Genomic DNA, 19,810 nt, shown 5'->3' on the forward strand with positions numbered 1-19,810 from the left:
ATGGAAAGGCACACTTATCAGATTGCTCACCCCCTCTGATGGAACATTGATTACATTTTAGGGGGTTGTGAAATCCCTAAAAAAAATTACTTTTAGGACACGCAGGAATTTAGGGACTAAAAAGGCTACAAGACTGCAGTTGTCGCACTCTGCAGGTGCAGTTGCTAACCAGCTTACAGTAAATGAGGTAATGTAAAAAGGCATTCATGTTGCAAGGAGTACACAATCACATGCAAGGGCAATTAATGAAAACACTTTGAGGCTTGCATATGATTTGATGATGGAAATCAGCAGAGCTTCTGCTCATTTACTAAAGCACTGGAACAAATGCACTTGTAGAGTGCACATGCATTTTGCAAAGTGCAACATATATTTGCTTTAGACAAATCAACACCACAGAACATTCCAGCAAATTTTAACGAGGGTGGGGGTGGGGGGGTTGTGAAATCTAGATAATTGCTATTTAGCAGCACACTATTTGGAGTGAGTTTAGGTGGGGGGGGGGGGGGTGGGGGGGTTGTGAAATCTAGATAATTGCTCATTAGCAGCACACTAAATACACTCAAACAAAATACATTCCAAATGAGTAGACTAGGTGGATATGTTCCCATCACTTCATGCTGGGAAGGTTATTGAAGGAAAATATACATGCATGACAAAAAATAACAGTAAAAAATTCCAGCATGTGTGAGGATAAAAAGGGGACATTCACACTATATTGCAATGATGGTAAGTAGTGTTTGAAGCAAGAAATACATCACATTATCAAAGATTACATAAAAGAACATGTGATGCTAATAAAAGAAAAATATCTTACCTTAATATAGTCCTTCTGCAGGACCTGTATGATGGCAGAACAGGTCTCTGGGATAATGATCCCCAGAGCCTGGGGGGAGATGCCTGTCGAGAACTTAAGGTCCTGCAGGCTTCTCCCTGTGGCCAAATACCGCAAGGTAGCGACCAGCCTCTGCTCCGGAGTGATGGCTTGCCTCATGCAGGTATCCTGCCTGCTGATATAGGGGGTCAGCAAAGCCAACAAACGGTCAAAAACGGGGTCCGTCATCCGGAGAAAGTTCCTGAAATCCTCAGGATTATTCTCACGGATCTCACGGAGCAAAGGCATGTGACAGAACTGGTCACGCTGAAGCAACCAATTCTTGGTCCATGAACTCCTCCTCGCCCTGTTCATGGACTGGTCTTGGGCTGAAGAATAAACTACAGCACCAAGCACATACAATGCACGAGCTCTACGACGAGTACGTACAGGTAACATGGCTTCAAAACGGTCGGCTGGTCAGAACGCACTAAACAGAACGCACTGAAGAACAGCAAGGCCTGTGAAGAACGACCTGAAAATCAGGAACGAGCGGCCAATAAAACAAAGATTTCTCAATGCCAACTGACCAAACGCACTGAAAAGCAGATACAAACCTCACAAGCACAGACTGAACAACAGTTAAAACGAACTGAAAAATACGAGTCTCACAAGCGCAAATCGTCTCTCACCAAACTTCTACTAACACGAGATAAACACGAGATTAGCAGAAGGAGCCCAAAGGGTGTCGTACGGGCTATTGAACTTCCGTTTTATAGTCTCGTCGGACTTGGTGTACGTCACCGCGTACTAGGCTGTCGTACTTTTGTGTGGTCGTGTGTGTGTAAGTCCGTTCGTAAGAAAGTCTGCCGCAAGTCCGCCGAAGGTACGTCGGAAGTATGTCGGACAGGCTGTCGGACTTTTGTAGACGAAAAGTCCGACCGTGTGTACGCGGCATTAGGCTGGGGGAGAGAGCCTGCTTCAAGTGTAATAATTTGCACATTGTGAAGTGGAGGGATAATAAGAATGTTTTTGTTCTGTCCTCCTTTCATGCAGACACGATGGTCCAAATTCCTACGGTGACTGGTGTTGTGGAGAAACCCCTCTTTGTCCACGAATATAACCAAAATATAGGAGGGGTGGACCTCAACAACCGTACCTAATTGCCCGTAATGCCAGATGCTGGTACAAAAAATTGTCTGTATACTTATTTCATTTGGCTTTGCTGACTGCTCATGTGCTATACAGAGCTTCAGGACGGACTGGATGCTTCCTTAAATTCCAGAAAGAGATCGTCAGAGCCCTTCTGTTTCCAGACGGTGCTCCACCTCACCTTCTCAATCCAAATGCAGTAAGCTGGCTACATGAGAGGCATTTTCCGTATGTCCTCCCTAGTACCCCTACCCAACGAGCCCCCCAAAGAAAATGTTGTGTCTGTAGAAAGCACGGATATAGGCGTGACACCCATCATTTTTGTCCCTCCTGTCCTGACAATCCTGGTCTTTGCATTGGTGAATATTTTGAATGCTACCATACACTAGTGGAGTTTTAGCATATGGTACAGCACTGCACAGACTAGGACACACTTTCACAGGATCTCCCAAAATGCCATCACATTTTGAGAGACCCGAACCTGGAACCGAACAATTATGTCCTGTACACACGGTCGGCGTTTTCAATGGAAAATGTGCGCTCGGAGCTTGTTGTCAGAAATTCCGACCGTGTGTGGGCTCCATCGGACTTTTTTTATCGGAATTTCCGACACACAAAGTTTGAGAGCAGGCTATAAAATTTTGTGACAACAAAATCCGTTCGTGTCAATTCTGACCGTGTGTAGACAATTCCGACGCACAAAGCTCAGAATAAATTCCGAGACAGAACTGCTCGGTCTGGTAAAATTAGCGTTCATAATGGATATAGCACTTTCGTCACGCTGCAATGTTTTAAATTGTTTAATGCAGCGCACTCTCTTCTTCTTTATAATGCTAGAAGAATGAAGTTGTTTTGCTGCTCATATTCACACAGACTTCTCACAAACTTCTTTCTTTATTATTTATCGTGATTTCATGAATATAATATTTTGATTTGTCACATCTCCCGAAAAAAAAAAAAATTTTTGGATGTTTTTATAATTTTTTTGGTTTTTATTTTTGAAATCCTGATCTCCTGTTATTTTTTGTAAATATTTTTTTTTTACTGCAGAATTTTTGGGTGTATTTTGTGTGTCAATTTACCACAACACCAATATTATCTTGTATTATTTAATCTCAAGGAGATTGCTTGGTGTTGGTGTCTCTTGTTAATTTCACATTGTATTTTTGAAATGTACCTGCTTCCTTACAAACAAACTGTCCTTTTTGAAGGAAAACACACATAGGCGAGTATAATAGAAAAGAAAATTCCTTTATTAAGGGGTCCTAACCAAACAAAGAGGGAGGCAACGCTGGATAAACTGCAGAAATTGGCGAAGCCTTTGGCCCCCAGGGCACACATCAATTATTTTAATGCAAAATTGGTGGCCTGAGGAGTCCATATATAAGGGAGTACAATCTGGTCCAGAAGTCCAAGAGATCAGGAACAGCAGCAGATGACATACACGTCCCCAGGCTGTGGTCATACAAGAGCCTGCATCTTTTGTCAGACCAGACTGAACCCAGGTCATCACTCTCTGGTCTTCCTTACACGCTTCCTTCCAGGCTGTGGCTCTGGTGTTGGAGGTGTGGCAAGAGGAGAAGGAGGACCTGGAGGAGGAGGAGGAGGAGGACCATGGTTGAGCTCACAAACATGGATTTGGCTTGTGAGTTGGCCCCTCAACCCCCTATTTAGTGCTTGGAAGATGATATACTCACATATTAGGCATTGGCCCTCCTCCATTTCCAGCATTTTGCAGGCTGTTATGTATGCAAAGTCCTCTTTAACACTGTGGGGGGTTCTGAGGGCCGCAGTAGCCTTCCAAAATAGGCCAATTGCTGCCTCCTTCATGTTACTCCTCTTCCTGCCACTTTTTGGTTGAAGGCAGAGGGAAGGGACCTGGGTATAGGACAGGCTACTGGACCCGACCACCTCCTGGCTGAGACTTTCCTGTGTATGAAAAAGGGACATCGTTTTAGTTTTTGGTTCATCAATAACAATCAGAAATTAGGAATCCAAACTAACATAGATTTAACATCATTAATTTGACCAACAGAAATATTTAGAAGAATGTTATACCTGACTCAAGCTGGTCTCCTCCACATGTTGCTGCCTAGAAGGCCCAGGTTGGGCGTCATAAGCCTCAGCTGAGGTGGAAGGAAGCGTGGAAGGAAGACTGGAGAGTGCTGGCCTGGGTTCAGTCTGGCCTGCCAGAAAATGCAGTCTGTCATAGAACCACAGCCTGGGGACATAAATGGCATCTGTAGCTGCTGATCTCAGGGAATCCTGGACCTTCTTGTGCTCCCTTGTGCTCCTCATGCCACCAATTAGGGCCTTCAAATAGGAGATGTCTGCCGTGGGGATCACCAGCTTCACTAATTCCAGCAATTGATCCAGCGCTGCCTTCCTCTTTGTTTGATTCTTATAATGTGGGTGGTTTACCTGCCACAGACAGGGCAGCTCCCTGTACATATCAATGAATATGGGGATAAAGTCCTGACCATTCAATATATCCATTTTCTCTGCAAGACACAACACAAGACAAACCCTAATTTCAGGCTAAACTCTCCTAATCTTGTCCCAACATAGGCCTCAATCTATAAGCAGTATAGGCCCAATTTTAAATGTTACCTTCGTTATCACGATCGGCGCTTCCTATACTCCTTCCTCCACTCACAGATCGTACGTACGTCGCATGCGTGTTACGCTTCTTTCTAGTCTATTCCCTCCCTTCTTGTTCAGTGCAGTGGGGAAGAGCACATGGCAGAGACACAACAGGTGCGTGCTAATAGTAGGAGGAGGAAAGAAAGGAGCCAGAAATGTCAGGATCCCGGAGGAGATTTAAGGCCTCAAATATGTCCTTTGTAGAGATGGTGGAGATGGTGGACATATTGAAGAGGGCCGACTATGACGGGAAGTATGGACCTTACCCCAACCCAAATGTGAGAAAGGCCAAGATCATGGCAAAATTTGTGAAGAGTCTGCACCGTAATTTTGGGGTACCAAGGATCAACTCAGAAAGACCTCAAAATCAGGGAGCACGATCAGTATAGAAGGATCAGGAGAGTGTTGCAAAAAAGTAAGTAGTTGAGCTGTGTTCCTATTCTTTATTTGTATTACGTTTGTGGTGCTCCATGTGCTTTTCTTTACTGTTGTACAGTTTAAAATGGCAACTTTCATGCTCATGGACACATTATTAGTTCGTAGGAAATATTGTTTGTTCGGCCACTAAAACACCATGTTTTGTCCAGATGCAGTTCAAGACATTTTTTATGGCCTACTTCTTCAAAAATAATTTTGTGGTCTAGATGGGTTTGTAACTAGAATGAAATGCAAACTAGATTCTGTGTAAGGAGAGGACACACATCTGGACGCTGGAGCACTAGTGTGGGACACCAGAACACCCTTATTATTAGGGGCCCCACACAGGTGCTTCAGTGTATACTATAGGCGTGACTCCATATGTGAAGCTTGCACAAAACAGGTAACTATTCAAGCTTGACAAAGGACAGAAATATTTCTTCATCTTGTAACTCTGCCAAAACAGACAATTGTACCCCACTTCCAAGCAATGTTTCATATTCCTATTTCTGCCATCAAATATCCGTGTGCTAAGTATACCTATTTTTTTTTAACATAGGGGAGAAAAGACTCGGAGGACACCACTCATCAAAGGAGACAACAAACCCCCCCACCTCATGAAGAAGTGGAAACCCAGCCAGAGGAGGAGGAGGGAGACGTTGTGGAAATAGTCACCACAACAGCTGAATGTCTGCGACCACAGGCTCAGGTAAGAGATGGATGCCAGCATATTTATAATATATGGTGTGTTTTTTTGTTATATTTTAGGTGATCGTGATGTTGTGGAAGAAGATAATTTCACCAGTGAGAGTGCCCAGATCCTGATCGGGGAGATAATGGGCTATAATAGGGACTTGGAAAACACCAAGCAAAACATCAGTGATGTTCAAAACAAAATGAAGAACATCATTGATGTTTTAAGGAGAATTTAAAATCCCTAGAAATCCCTAACTTATTTCTGCTTTGTGATTGTTTTTTTTCTGACAATTTTGTGACAATTTTGTGACATATTATAAAAAAGCCAAATTTTGAAGATGCGCACACTGTGCATTAATATGAATTCCGGCCTCAGGCCCAACTGAGCCAGCATAGTTGCAAGAAATTCTCCTTAAAAAGTTGTGGAGAATACAGCAAGCCAGGATGATGTGATTGAGTTTATATTCTGCCATTTGTATGGGTGTAAGAAATAGACAGAACCGGCTGGCCATTATTCCAAACGTGTTCTCCACCACTCTCCTGGCTCTGGCCAGCCAGTAATTAAAAACCCTCTGTTCCAAGGTGAGGGTCCTCATAGGGAATGGCGCATACGATGGTCCCCCAGCACAAACGCTTCATCCGCAACGAAGATGAATGGGAGTCCTTCTTCTGGAGGTGGCAAGCCCAAGCTGCCATTCTGGAGATGCCTGTATAACTCTGTGTGGGCGATGACTCCACCATCTGACATCTGGCCATTCTTCCCCATGTCCACATACAGGAGCTCGTAAGTAGCCGACACCACCGCCAACATCACAATACTATTGAACCCCTTGTAGTTGTAATAGTATGACCCCGAGTTGGGTGGTGGGATGATGTGGACGTGTTTCCCATCAATTGCCCCGACGCAGTTAGGAAAGTCCCACTGCTGGGCAAAGTGGGATGCCACAGTCTGCCATTCCTGTGGGTTGGAAGGAAACTGTGGAGTCAAACAAGAAAAATAAATTAATCATTTTGCACATAAACATTGAAAGCAGATTAGACACAAACATTCTTGGCCAACATCAGTATAAAATTTATTTTAGGGAGTATTTAAAGACAAAGGTATAAGGTCCACCTATCAGATTCCCCCCCCCCCTCTCATGGGCCATTTAAAAAATTTTAGGGGGGGAGATGTTTTGGACAGGTAACCCTCTCCAATTCATTTAGAGATGAATGCCTAAATAATGTGTATTACTTTGGCCAGCCCTTCCTTACTTACACTATTGGCAGCCCACTGGACAGGTAAGAAGTGTCATAATACAAAAATATGAATACACACTGTACACATTTTAGCACATTTTTACATTCTGCTATTACCTATCAAGACAATAATAGGATAAAAAAACTTGAAACAGTACCATTTGAAAGTATTCAGGCAGGCCATTGCACTACATGCTTTGGGGAATTCATCCAGAAATCTGACCACAAAAGAGGTGGGAATAGTGTGTATGGATTTGGCAAAGTCAGTAGATAGAGGATTGGTATCAGCTGAGTTAGCAGTTGGGGGGTGGGGGGGGGTTCCAAATGATTGGAATTTGATGACCCAAAAATAAAAAAACCTCTGGCACTCTGCCTGAATTTAAAGCACACATCACAATTTTACACATTTTAGGGGGTATTTAGGGTAAAGCACTACTATGGAGCTGACAAAATATATTGTTAATTGAGTAGACAAGGTGGATATAGGCCCAGGAGAGCATGCTGGGGAGGTAAGTGAAGGCAAATATGTATGAAAGACAAAAAAAAAATGAAAAAAATCCAGCATGCATGAGGACAAAGGGGACATTCACAGCATATTACAATCATGGTAATTAGGGAATGAGGAAAGAAATACAATAGATTAACAAACATTAAATACAATAAAATGTGATGTTAAAGGATAAATCTTACCTTAATATACTCCTTCTGCAGGACCTGAATGATGGCAGAACAGGTCTCTGGGATAATGATCCCCAAAGCCTGGGGGGGAGATGCCTGTCGAGAACTTGAAGTCCTGCAGGCTTCTCCCCGTTGCCAAGTACCGCAGGGTGGCGACCAGCCTCTGCTCTGGAGTGATGGCTTGCCTCATGCAGGTATCCTGCCTGCTGCTATAAGGGGTCAGCAAAGCCAACAAATGGTGAAAAACGGGGTCCGTCATCCGGAGAAAGTTCCTGAAATCGTCAGGATTATTCTCACGGATCTCATGGAGCAAAGGCATGTGACAGAATTGGTCATGCTGGAGCAACCAATTCTTGGTCCATGAACTCCTCCTCGCCCTGTTCATGGACTGGGCTTGTGTCAAAGTAAGGACCCCAACACCAAGCCCCCGCACAGCACGAACTCTACGGTGAGTACGTACACACAACATGGCTAGAAAACGGTCGGCTGGTCAGAACGAAGTAACAGAACGCACTGAAGAACAGCAAGGCCTGTGAAGAGTGACCTGAAAATCAGTAACGAACGGACAAGAACACAATGACAAGTCAATGGGAACTCGCTGCACGCACTGAAGACCAGATACAAACCCACAAACACAAACTGAACAGCAGAAAAACGATCTGAAAACCACAAGTCTGAAAAAGTGGGAATCGCCTCTCACCAAACTTTTACTAACACGAGATTAGCAAAAGGAGCCCAAAGGGTGCCGCGCTTGGTATTGAACTGCCCTTTTATAGTCTCGTCGTACGTGGTGTATGTCACCGCGTTTTTGGCATTCGGAAATTCCAACAACTTTGTGTGACCGTGTGTATGCAAGACAAGTTTGAGCCAACATCCGTCAGGAAAAAAACAAGGATTTTGTTGTCGGAATGTCCGATCAATGTCTGACCGTGTGTACAGGGCATTACAGTTACAAATAAAAGTGTAAAAAAAAAAAAAACACAAAAAAATTTTTAAATAAAAAAAACAAAAATAGTTGTCATTTTATTGTTCTCTGTCTCTCTATTTTTCTGCTCTTTTTTACTGCATTCTAGTCTGCAATGTTTTATTGTTTTATTGTTAACCATTTTTTTGTTTGCAGGTACGCCATTCAGCTGCAGCGCAGATTTATTTATCTTGACAGCAACAGTGGCAAAAGCCGTGACTCCAGCGCTGTAGGAGGTGATTTCACCACCACAGTTAAAAAAAAGAGCATATATGCCGAAGCATGGGGACAGCAGAGGTGGAGGAGCGATTTGCTCCTAACTTTTTGCTTCGGCATATATATATTTTAGGCACAGGTTGAGTTAAAAAATGTTTTATTTATTAATTTTATTTATTTTATTAATTTTTTTATTTTTTTTAATTTGCTTTGCAGGTATGGCATGTCTTACTGTTATACTGTAATGTTACTTTGTTTTATTGTTAACCATCATTTGCTTAGCAGGTACACCATTCAGCTGCAGCACGGATTTATGTATCTTGACAGCAACAGCATTTGCTTCTACAATACATAAAGCCGTGGCTCCAGCGCTGCAGGAGGAGATTTCACCACCACAGTTAAAAACATAATGGTGCATGTATAGGGGCGTGGTTTGGCTGCTCAAGTTAATGCCCGCTTAAACCGAGAGCTCCGACGGGGAGAAGCTCTGGCCAGCTACTATACAGCATCACAAGCCCAGAAAACACAACCGGTGACTGCCGCCGACCTCCAACATGTCACGGGGAATTTCCGCTCGCCGCAATCCCGGATCAGGACAGCCCAGAAAGCTCACAGATTTCTTCCCGGGCACAGGCTGTGAGGAGATGGCGAAGGAGGAAGCATGGACCTTTCTCCCTCACCCTCCACAGCGCTGAACACACATCCCGGCAGCCAGGAGCCTCACTTACAGGACCACAGACTGGATGAAAAGCAGTCAAGCAAGCGTCCAGCAAACTCTCCAACTGCCTCTCCAGCGTCCAAGGGTCCCGTGAGTAAAAAAGCAGTTCTCACCAGAGAGTAGTGACCTTACACAGTACCCACAAGATTCACTCGCAGCATTCCCCACCTCTGACTTCCCTGCCCTGTCCACACTAAAAGAGATGCTGCTATCTCTAAAAAATTATCTGCAGGCTGAATTATGTAATTCTGTGTCAGCACTACAGGTGCAGGTGGAACGATTAGAGGGCAGAATGGATATCACAGAACAGAAAGTGAGTGAATGCGCCTCTGTGGACGGTTATCAAGAACGTGATTCTGACATACGATGGCTGAAAAATAAGGTCACAGACCTCAAAGATAGGTCCAGGAGGAACAACCTGAAATTCAGAGGTATTCCTGAAACAATTACTCCTCCTGAACTCCCACAATACCTACTTCAATTGCTAAAAACCCTCCTTCCTATGGAAAATGCCCGTGATCTGGTCAATGACAGAGCTCATCATATAGCTAAACCCAATTCCCTTCCGGATTCGGTCCCAAGGGATGTATTGGCCAGAATTAATTTTTTCCATATTAAAGACAGAGTCATGGCTGCAGCCCGTAAAGCAGGCAAGCTCCCTGATCCATTCGCCCACATCAACATCTACGCTGACCTCTCGGCTACCACTCTAGCCTGTCGCAAACAGTTCGCACCCATTACAGCAGATCTTAGGGAGAAAAAGATCTTGTACAACTGGTTCTTTCCTGCCACCTTACAAATCACGCATCAGGGGCAAAAATATATCCTATATTCACCAACAGACGCACGGAAACTGCCCCGACAATGGGGCATCTCTGCTCCACCTGCTAAGGATGGGGAATGCTCCAATATCCCTCGTTCACAAGCTCAAACCCGGTCCACCCCTTCTGGACTAGGCTAACACAGTAGCGCCGCATATGGGCCACACACTATAACTGTCAAGGGCATGACAATGCTTAGACTCAGCGATTCACCTCCCCTTGGTTTGGAACTCTTTACCTCGCACCCCTACGCATTCATTATCAGTTTGGTTATCGACCACAGGGCTTGATATCCCTCTTTATTGCTTGTTTGTATTTCATAATCTGTTGCATACTATTTAGAAGACTTAATACACTATTTGTATAAATAGAACTACTTTCTAAGCTCCTATAGCCATGTTAACATTAGTATAAATCTGTTTCAGCTGTGGTACATCTCTCTAACTGTGTGCACTTCTCCATTGCAACACATAACGCGAGAGTGGGACACTCCCAGCTCCTCACATCATACCTCCTACTTTAGTGCCCCACCATTTTGGAGATGTCACTTAAAATTGTTTCCCTAAATGTAAAGGGCCTGAACAGCCCCTACAAACGATCCCTGCTCTGGAGAGAAGCTCTCTCCCAGAAATGCGACATACTATGTGCGCAAGAGACACACTTAACTCAACCCAATACACCACGAGTCTCCCACCATAAATTCCCACACTGCTTCTTCGCCAATTCGGATAAGAAAACCAATCTGTGCTGATAGCTATCAGGGACACAATCACCTTCTCACAGAAATTCGTAGAATGTGACCCCAATGGTAGATATGTAATCCTAGGAGAAGAGCTCAATCACCAACCATTCACCCTAGTGTCGGTATACTCGCCAAACACAAACCAAAAATCTTTTTTACGTCAGTTACTAAAACGTGTTCACTCGATCCAAGTAGGCCAACTTATAATCTGTGGAGATTTCAATGCTGTTTCAGACACCTCACTGGACTCCACAAGCTCACGCCGGAAACACTCACAGAACCTTCTTCTCTCACATGAGACAAAGGTTTATATGATGTATGGAGAAGTATACACGGCTCTGAGAAAGACTTCACTTTCTTCTCTTCTGCTTTCCATGTATATTCCAGGATTGACATGTTCCTCGTGGATAGGGCCACCCTTTTCCAAGCCACGGCAGCACAGATTGGCACTATCCTATGGTCCGATCATGCACCAATCTCCCTAACCTTAACTCTCCACCAATATACGCAACCCACAAAACTATGGAGACTAAATACTAACCTCCTAAATAACACTGGCTACGAGGAACAGGTCGTGTCCGACTTAAATGTTTTTTTTACACAAAATGCTAACTCAGTGACGAACGCACACTCCTTATGGGTGGCTCACAAAGCCTACATGCGTGGAGTGTTCCTCAAACTGGGCGCCCAGGAGAAGCGTAAGAGAACACAAAGGATTAATGACCTTACCCAGACCATAACAGACCTTGAGACCCAAAATAAAATCAAATCCTTCATCGACTTAGTAAATAAACTTCAAGAGACACGACACAGTGTTTTGTGTCACAGTATGACCTTCTCCTTAACTACTTCCCACTCGGCCAATATACATAAACGGCCGGGTGGGCGCTCTCTCCTTCTGTGTGGACGTTCAGGAATGTCCATCAGAAGGAGCGGGATCGCTCGCATGCCCGTGCAGCTGCGCGATCCCTATGCGCTCGTGTCACCCAGACACGACGCATCTCTGATCGGCAGGAGGGCTCTGTGATTGGCCCTCCTGATCACATGACGGCCGTGTCCAATCACAGCCGTCATGTGATGTAAACACAGCTGGTTGCTAGGCGATCAGCTCTCCTCTCCTCATACAGAAGTTGTCGCTGAGGAGAGGACAGGGGATCGCTGCAGCCGGCTGATGATCAGTGAGTATGAGCTGTTTTTTACAGCTTTTTACTCACTGATCACCAACATACCTCCTACTTTAGTGCCCCACCATTTTGGAGATGTCACTTAAAATTGTTTCCCTAAATGTAAAGGGCCTGAACAGCCCCTACAAACGATCCCTGCTCTGGAGAGAAGCTCTCTCCCAGAAATGCGACATACTATGTGCGCAAGAGACACACTTAACTCAACCCAATACACCACGAGTCTCCCACCATAAATTCCTACACTGCTTCTTCGCCAATTCGGATAAGAAAACCAATCTGTGCTGATAGCTATCAGGGACACAATCACCTTCTCACAGAAATTCGTAGAATGTGACCCCAATGGTAGATATGTAATCCTAGGAGAAGAGCTCAATCACCAACCATTCACCCTAGTGTCGGTATACTCGCCAAACACAAACCAAAAATCTTTTTTACGTCAGTTACTAAAACGTGTTCACTCGATCCAAGTAGGCCAACTTATAATCTGTGGAGATTTCAATGCTGTTTCAGACACCTCACTGGACTCCACAAGCTCACGCCGGAAACACTCACAGAACCTTCTTCTCTCACATGAGACAAAGGTTTATATGATGTATGGAGAAGTATACACGGCTCTGAGAAAGACTTCACTTTCTTCTCTTCTGCTTTCCATGTATATTCCAGGATTGACATGTTCCTCGTGCATAGGGCCACCCTTTTCCAAGCCACGGCAGCACAGATTGGCACTATCCTATGGTCCGATCATGCACCAATCTCCCTAACCTTAACTCTCCACCAATATACGCAACCCACAAAACTATGGAGACTAAATACTAACCTCCTAAATAACACTGGCTACGAGGAACAGGTCGTGTCCGACTTAAATGTTTTTTTTACACAAAATGCTAACTCAGTGACGAACGCACACTCCTTATGGGTGGCTCACAAAGCCTACATGCGTGGAGTGTTCCTCAAACTGGGCGCCCAGGAGAAGCGTAAGAGAACACAAAGGATTAATGACCTTACCCAGACCATAACAGACCTTGAGACCCAAAATAAAATCAAATCCTTCATCGACTTAGTAAATAAACTTCAAGAGACACGACACAGTGTTTTGTGTCACAGTATGACCTTCTCCTTAACTACTTCCCACCCGGCCAATATACATAAACGGCCGGGTGGGCGCTCTCTCCTTCTGTGTGGACGTTCAGGAATGTCCATCAGAAGGAGCGGGATCGCTCGCATGCCCGTGCAGCTGCGCGATCCCTATGCGCTCGTGTCACCCAGACACGACGCATCTCTGATCGGCAGGAGGGCTCTGTGATTGGCCCTCCTGATCACATGACGGCCGTGTCCAATCACAGCCGTCATGTGATGTAAACACAGCTGGTTGCTAGGCGATCAGCTCTCCTCTCCTCATACAGAAGTTGTCGCTGAGGAGAGGAGAGGGGATCGCTGCAGCCGGCTGATGATCAGTGAGTATGAGCTGTTTTTTACAGCTTTTTACTCACTGATCACCAACCTAGTGTCAACACACATGTCCCCATACAATGTAAAACACACACATGTCCCCACATAATGTAAAACACACATGTCCCCACACAATGTCCCCAAAACACATTTCCCCAAAACACATGTCCTCAAATAATTAAAAAAGCTGTCCCCCACATATGTCCCACTAAAAACACATGTCCCAATGATTATCTGCACACATATGTCCGTGATCACCTGCGCACATCTGTACATGATTATTTGCGTACATATATCCGTGATCACACGAACCAATTATTATACACTTAATGGGATTTTTTTTATCAAAAACATGTAGCAGAATACATTTTGGCTTAAATTTATGACAAAATTCGATTTTATTGGATTTCTTTTAAAACAGAAAGAAGAAAATATTGTTTTTTTTACAAATTTCCGCTCTTTTTGCGCTTATATCGCAAAAAAAAAAATATGGAGTCGTGAATAAAAACCACCAAAGGAAAGCTCTATTTGTGCGAACAAAATGATAAAAATTTCATTTGGGTACAGCGTAGCATGACTGAGTAATTGTCATTAAAAGTGCGAGAGCGCTGAAAGCTGAAAATTGGTCTGGGAAGGAAGGGGGCGAAAGTGCCCAGTATTGAGGTGGTTAAAAGACTCAAACTGAACTACTTTGTAGCTGGCAATAAAATAGGCCCTCTACTGGCAAGGCAAATAAAACATAAAACAAACAAGAGCAAATTAGACCACCTATTAGATACACAAAATCAAAGGCTAACCAATCCAATGCATATAGCTAATCGTTTTGCCGAATACTACACTGAACTTTATAACTTAGAATCCACCCAAGCGATCCCACCTCCTGATCAGGCTCAAATTAGAGAGTTTCTACGTTCCCTCTCGCTACCGCAGATATCCTCTGCAGACCTTACCACACTATCCTCTCAGTTCTCCAGTCAGGAAATCCAAAAACAATTACCACACTTCCTTTGCACAAATCCCCAGGTCCAGACGGGTTCGGTAATGACTATTACAAAAAATTTAGCAAATTCCTAATTCCCCACCTACAAGCAGTCTATAATGCAGCAGCGACCTCGGCAGGCTTTCCCAAGGAAGCACTCGAAGCATTAATAGTAACACTGCCCAAACCAGGAAAACCCCAATACCAACCAGCTAATTACCATCCCATCTCCCTCCTCAATACTGATATTAAGATCTACGCTAAAGTCATTGCCTCTAGATTAGAAAACGTCATACCCAAATTAATTCACCCTGATCAAGTAGGATTTGTGAAAGGTTGTCAAGCCTCTGTCGGCACCAGACGCATCCTCAACGTCCTTCAGTGGGCTGAGTCACGTCGCACGCCTTCTCTGCTTCTCTCTTTGGATGCGGAGAAGGCGTTCGATCTGGTTCACTGGACCTACCAGAAGGAAGTACTTCACGTCTTCGGCTTCACAGGATTTCTGGATTCAGCTATAAGGGCTCTTTATTCCAATCCTTGCACAAAAGTATACACCTCTAACACCCTCTCACACTCATTTAACATCACCAATGGCACCAGGCAAGGTTGCCCATTATCGCCCATAATAACTTGGTTATGGAACCCCTTGCACAAGCTATCAGGAACCATCCCAACATCACAGGTATCAAAATCAGCCATGTGGATCACAAAATCGGACTATATGCCGATGACGTGATCATCTCCCTCTCAAACCCTGAAACCTCCTTACCAGTAGTCTCTGATATAATTCAAAAATTCGGGTCATTATCTCCCTACAAGGTCAATGTTGCTAAATCACAGATGCTCCCTATCTTATTACCCCAAAAAATACAATTACATATATCAGCACTCTCCGGATTCTCCTGGGCTCCCAAGTCAGGTATTAGATACCTGGGCATACAACTGACCTCACCAAGTTCTTTAATGGTCCATACAAACTATGATTCATTACTGAGGAATATAAGAAATCAAACACAGGAACTTTCCAAACTACATATTTCGTGGGCGGGCAGAGCAGCAGTCACCAAAATGTCCATACTTCCAAAGATCTTATACTACTTCCGTACTCTAACGATCCCTCTAACTAACTCATACTTGCAGAACTTGCAAGCCTCCATTAACAACTTCATATGGAAAAAAAAAAAGAGCTCGCTTCAGCAACAACATTTTGTACAGACCTAAACGCACCACCGGCATGGGAGTCCCCAATTTGAAGCTATACTATCATGCCGTGATTATGGACCAAGCTGCCATATGGTGGTCACCCTCGGAAGAAAAACAATGGGCCTTTATGGAACAATTCATAATGGGCCACCAACTCAAAGGCCTCATGTTCGCACTCCTTTTAGGTCTCCCTCCCGTACCTCTCCAGTACCTCTCGATACAAGCTGCTATGGCCTCATGGCGCTATTCTCAAAGACGTATACACAATAAAATCCCTATGGACTTACACTTTATACCTTTAAGTACCTTGGAATACTTCACTGAAGACCTAACACTTGACAGCTGGTCAGAGGCAGGAGCTGTTACTATTGGACATCTACTTGACAAAACCAACCTCCTAACCTTTGAGGATCTGCAGAAACGCTTCTGTTTACCACACAGCGACTTTTACAAATATCTTCGTATCCGGAACATTATAGGACACATCCTTAAAATGGAGGTAAGGGTTCCACAAGAAGCTCTTGCTTTCTGCGCTTCTCCAGCAACTACGAAGAAAGGCATCTCATTCTTCTACCGACTCTTTTTACTCTCTCCACCACAGGAAAAAACTCTGTCCATGAAGAAGTGGGAAAACAACCTCGCCTGCACTTTTAATCAATTGCAATGGAACGCAGCAACTAACAACCTACTAAAATTCTACCATTGCGCAACACATTGAGAATCACACCTAACGCTAACACATCGCTGGTACTACACTCCAATTCAACTTTCCAAATTCTCCAAAAGTACCTCCCCACGATGTTGGAGGAATTGTGAAGAATCAGGATACCAAATTCACATCTGGTGGCATTGCCCCAAGATTCTTCCCTTCGGGAGGAAGGTATTCCAATTTATCTCTTCCATCACTGGCAATTACTGCCCTCCGGACCCAGCCATGGCTCTCCTATTACTGAACTGTAACCGTTGGCCTAAGAACCATCTCCCCTTAATGCACAATTTGTCTGACGGCCGCTAAGAAATCAATAGCTTCATGCTGGAAACAACAGGACCCTCCAGAATTCTCCTCTTTCTTAATAAATCTCAACACTCAGAGCCAATTTGAACTCATGTTCTCCATGAAAAACGGCAACAGTCAACTCTTCTGCACACAGTGGTCAGTATGGCTTCAACATCCATTATGTACGGTGCACATGTAACGGTGACATGACACTCCTTCTTGTTTCCCTAGGACATCACCCTCCTAGCCTTACCATCTTCCTTAATGTCTCCTACTATACCCCTCTTCCCCCTTTTAAGAGATATACCCAGCCAATGTTCTCTTATTAATCTTTCCTGATATTTTCCATGCCTTAACACTGTTAAACGACTTTGTTACATAATTCTATTGTACTACTGTACTCTCCAGTTATATCAATGATTGTGATATATTTTGCGAGATCCTCTTCAAAAAATAATAAACAATATTGAAATAAAAAAAAAAATGGTGCATGTATGCCCATCATTATAAGTGGGTGGATGAAGGGAGGTATTCTAATGGTGGGCATATCCACCGATCAATCTCTTTTTTTCATTCAGCCCACAGGCTTAGATTTCGCCGGATTTAAACAGCGCCATTGGGAAATTGGGAAAGCATTTTATCACACCGATCTTGGTGTGGTCAGATGCTTTGAGGTCAGAGGAGAGATCTAGGGTCTAATAGACCCCAATTTTTTCAAAAAAAGAGTACCTGTCACTACCTATTGCTATCATAGGGGATATTTACATTCCCTGAGATAACAATAAAAATGATAAAAAAATATGAAAGGAACAGTTTAAAAATAAAATAAAAAAGCAAAATAAATAATAATAAAAAAAAGCACCCCTGTCCCCCCTGCTCTCGTGCAAAGGCGAACGCAAGCGTCGGTCTGGCGTCATATGCAATTGCACCATGTATGTGAGGTATCACCGCGAATGTCAGATCGAGGGCAGTGATTTTAGCAGTAGACCTCCTCTGTAAATCTAAAGTGGTAACCTGTAAGGGCTTTTAAAGGCTTTTAAAAATGTATGTAGTTTGTCGCCGCTGCATGTTTGTGCGCAATTTTAAAGCATGTCGTGTTTGGTATTAATGTACTCAGCATAAGATCATCTTTTTTATTTCATTAAACATTTGAGCAATATAGTGTGTTTTAGTGCATTAAAATAAGTGTGTTTTTTCCAAAAAAAATGCGCTTGAAAAATTGCTGCGCAAATACTGTGTGAAAAAAATAAATAAACACCCAACATCTTTAATCTGTAGGGCCTTTGCTTTAAAAAATATATAATGTTTGGGAGTTTAAAGTAATTTTCTTGCAAAAAAATATTTTTTCATGTAAACAAAAAGTGTCAGAAAGGGCTTTGTCTTCAAGTGGTTAGAAGAGTGGGTGATATGTGACATAAGCTTCTAAATGTTGTGCATAAAATGCCAGGACAGTTCAACCCCCCCCCCCAAATGACCCCATTTTGGAAAGTAGACACCCAAGCTATTTGCAAATAACTTTGGGTGTCTACTTTCCAAAATGGGGTCATTTGGAGGGGGTTTGTGCCATCTTGGCATTTTATGGCCTTCAAAACTGTGATAGGTAGTGAAGGGTGAAATCAAAAATTTACGCCCTTAGAAATCCTGAAGGCGGTGCTTAGTTTTCGGGGCCCCATACGTGGCTAGGCTCCCAAAAAGTCCCACACATGTGGTATCCTTGTACTCAGGAGAAGCAGCAGAATGTATTTCAGGGTGTAATTCCACATATGCCCATGGCATGTGTGAGTAATATATCATTTAGTAACAACTTTTTGTAAAAAAAAATTTTTTTTGTTGTTATTATTCAATCACTCGGGACAAAAAAATTAAATATTCAATGGGCTCAACATTCCTCTCAGCAATTTCCTTGGGGTTTCTACTTTCCAAAATGGGGTAATTTGGGGGGGATTTGTACTGCCCTGCCATTTTAGCACCTCAAGAAATTAGATAGGCAGTCATAAGCTAAAAGCTGTGTAAATTCCAGAAAATGTACACTAGATTGTAGACACTATAACTTTTACGCAAACCAATAAATATACACTTATTGACTTTTTTTTTTACCACAGACATGTGGCTGAATACATTTTGGCCTAAATGTATGACTAAAATTGGTGCAAAAAAAAAAAAAAAGTTTATCATTTTCCCACAACTTGTGGCAAAATATAAAATATTCCATGGACTCAACATGCCTCTCAGCAAATAGCTTTGGGTGTCTACTTTCCAAAATGGGGTCATTTGGGGGGGGGTTGTGCCATCTTGGCATTTTATGGCCTTCAAAACTGTGATAGGTAGTGAGGAGTGAAATAAAAAATTTACACCCTTAAAAATCCTGAAAGCGGTGCTTGAGTTTCGGGGCCCCGTACGCGGCTAGGCTCCCAAAAAGTCCCACACATGTGGTATCCCCGTACTCAGGAGAAGCAGCAGAATGTATTTTGGGGTGTAATTCCACATATGCCCATGGCATGTTTGAGCAATATATAATTTAGTGACAACTTTGTGCAAAAAAAAAAAAAAGTTTATCATATTCCCGCAACTTGTGGCAAAATATAAAATATTCCATGGACTCAACATGCCTCTCAGCAAATAGCTTGGGGTGTCTACTTTCCAAAATGAGGTCATGTGGGGGGGTTTGTGCCATCCTGGCATTTTATGGCCTTCAAAACTGTGATAGATAGTGAGGAGTGAAATCAATCATTTATGCCCTTAGAAATCCTGAAGGCAGTGCTTGGTTTTCGGGGCCCCCGTATGCGGCTGGGCTCCCAAAAAGTCCCACATATGTGATATTCCCGTACTCAGGAGAAGCAGCAAAATGTATTTTGGGTGCAATTCCACATATAACCATGGCATGTGTGAGCAATATAT

Source organism: Aquarana catesbeiana, linkage group LG04 (genome assembly GCF_042186555.1).
Source record: "Aquarana catesbeiana isolate 2022-GZ linkage group LG04, ASM4218655v1, whole genome shotgun sequence".
Lineage (NCBI taxonomy): Eukaryota > Metazoa > Chordata > Amphibia > Anura > Ranidae > Aquarana > Aquarana catesbeiana.